We start from the raw sequence: 3280 nt of genomic DNA on the forward strand, positions 1-3280 counted from the left end.
CGCTGTCAAGAAAGAATACTTCGTCACTAAGAAGAAATTTTGACTTCATTCTTTAAATCAATATATACAAATGTAGTAATCCATAGAAAAAATGAAAATTACCTTGTGGGTTTTTAAAGAATATCTGGGGCAGGTTAGAGCCCTACAGCATTTGAAAATAAGAGGTCTGTTACCAGGAACATGAAAAAGCTTAAATCCATGCACAATTTTATTTGTTTGTTCAACTGTTTCTGTGGGAGTTATTTAAAGTTGTGCTGTAAAAAAAACGAGCTCGCATTCATAAGAAATCATTGAACTTTAAGTAAACCAAATCTATTAAGATAACAAGATTCTAGCCCAACTCCAATTTAACATAATCAAGAGTATTTAGAGTAAGCTGAAACACCAAACAGATACATTAAAAGACAGATAAATTTCTCCTTACTATCAATATGCTTACACAAAAGATTTTATTATAAAGTCTTCCTAGGTATAATTACAAGATGTTGAATTCTTAACAATATAATTTAGAGCAAGATATCTAAGAAATTTACACTGTCCTAACTTGATACATGTAGCTTTATGAGATTAGTTGCTTCCTAATTAAGACAACAATTATGAACTCTTGCAATGAAACAGCCTGAATTTGGTGCATACTATTACTTTCTTAAAGAGACATTTAATCTTTATATTTTATGGAAATGTAATAATAACAGAGGAACTGGTTATCTGGAAGACATTCATACAAATCTGCTGAGTACCTCTACCCTAGAGTACTCCTGGAATGTAATTGTACTATGCCACTTCAAAACAAAGACACACAATTACAGCCCTATTAGGTTTTAGGAGTTGTGGAAGTTGATGTTTCTATTTATTACAAGAGAATGAAAGTCAAAATTGGAATAATCATCTACAAAATGTAGAGAATAATTTGTTACTTTTTCTTGGCAGTGCACTGAATGCAACAAGACCTTGAGTGCTAAGAAGTTAATGCTTTGCTAGTTACAGTTCTCTCTTAATTTCTCATATCAACAGGGAAAATGTTAGAATGTAGCAGTTCATGTCTGTGTAACAAATAGAGAGATGCTAAACTGACTATTGCATATCTGTGTATTTGTATTAGGAATATTGCTCATAGAGATTCACAAACGTAGTACGTTGTAGATTTTTATGAGGATCACATTGTATTATTACTGTAAGCTACATAAAATTTCACGAAGTGAGCTGCTATGAGATTTATGTATCTGATTCAATAAAGGTATGACAATAAAAAAGATGCTACACTGAATTTTAAATATTCATTGAATATACACCTCTAATTTGACATGGGCACAAGTTTAGTCTTGCTGTTTTCCATATTGTGCAGCCTTTCTTAATGTCCTTTGCATAATTCTATAATTAATGAAATTAGTACTTCAAACACTAACTTTTTGAATTTGAGGGACTGCTCCAATTTGGTTATCAACACATTGCTTTTAGAGTAAAATGTTTTGAATGTGTCATTCCCAAGATCAAATCATTCTTTTATTACAAGCACAATTTCATTTTTTATTTTATTACTTATTTTTGGATAACTTATAATTTTTACTTTGTCTTGGCTACTGGAATGTTTTTAGTCCATTAGAATGTCTTTTTATATTTTTCAGCAGCCTACCTACATTTGCAAGGGGAAATTTTATAACCCCAGTGCTGTAATTACTACTTGGCAGTGAAAGAGACTGAAGAGATTTCACAGACACAATCCAAGTGCAAATATGCTTCAGGACCAAATGATAACCTCAGTCAGAACGGAAAGGTAATCTTATTTTTTTATCCCAAGGAATGGGTTCAGAATTTTGGAACTGCATTATACTATTAATACTGCATATTATTCTAACTTATTTGTTTCATTTGCTTGTGACCTCAAATACTATCAACTTTAAACATACTCTTTGCCCCACTGAGGCCAGAGATTACTTGTCTAAAGATAAAGGGCTTCAAATAATGGAGTGTAACCTACTGCTATTTCTTGCAAGTTTCTCCACTCTTCTCTTAAAAATGACAGAAGACAAAGAATATGAAACAAAATGTTATGGAAATGAAGATCATATAACAGTTTCCAAGAGAAAATATAAAGGATGTGAACGAGTATTTCGGTTTTGGTGGTAATGTTAGGAAAAAATATGAAGTATACCAGAGAAACATAGAGTCACCTGAGTGAAAGTGAATGTGTTAAAGAATGGCAGAGATGCCAAATTAAAAGTCTGGGAACAGTTTATTTGCTACTACTGTAACTGGTATGCTTATTTTGCTTTGTTCTTTTCCTTCACTGATTTAATTAAAAAGTCAGTGAGTTGAAAGTTACTCTGAAAAATTACTGAGAGTTAAATCACCTAGATGAGTATGCAACTGAGCCAGCTCACACATGACAATTGACAAGTACAGTATTAAATGAATGTCTGTCATCCATATAACACCAAAGTGCTCCTAAAAGACAAATTTTGAGTAGTCCTTATTACCCAAACTCCTTAGAAGGATTCCAATACAATTAAATAGTTAGTAGTTCACAAATTGCCTCATATTATAAAATGCCTAATAAAGCTGGTCTGAGATGCTTAGGAAAAACAAACAAACAAACAAGAAACTATATGACTCTGGAAGAAACACTGAAATGAATATTTGCAAATTTCCACTTTAATGTGCCCTGATATTAAACAAAAGTCTGAAAAACAAACACACCTGATTTAAACTTTCTTCTAACACAGCCTGTTAGTACTAACATACTATCAGTATCCGCCAACCTATTAATGCTACCAGAATTAAATTTACATCAAGACTTACAAAGAACACAGTCAGATAATGTTACTTCTAGAAGAAACATGTCTCTGCAACTGTAGGCAAGTCACAGTACAAACTGCAGCACTTAACTTACTAATTCAATATTAAATAGTCTTTTATGGTTTAATAGAAGCAACTGTAACTGCCCCATCTATATCTCTTTTTTCATACTTCTTACATTTTTCTGCCCCATGTTTTCTAATGCCTGATATTAAAGAAGCACATTTGACCCAGTTTTAGTTTATAATAATATAAATCATTCTAAAATTTATTTTTGAAGTTTTCATATTCAGTGATGACATGTTACTGAGGGAAATGGAATAAATAAATAAATAGAAATAAAAAATATAAGCCACCACTCCTTCAGAGTACACTTCGTTCTCCAGCATTGATCAAATGTCTTCATATCATAGAGGTTATTATAGAAGATTTGTTTAAATTAGAACCCTCTTTCTTCTCTACTTTTAAGCATATAAATAGCTTA

The sequence above is a fragment of the Oxyura jamaicensis genome, chromosome 1, assembly GCF_011077185.1.
Source record: "Oxyura jamaicensis isolate SHBP4307 breed ruddy duck chromosome 1, BPBGC_Ojam_1.0, whole genome shotgun sequence".
In the NCBI taxonomy this organism is placed as follows: Eukaryota; Metazoa; Chordata; class Aves; order Anseriformes; family Anatidae; genus Oxyura; species Oxyura jamaicensis.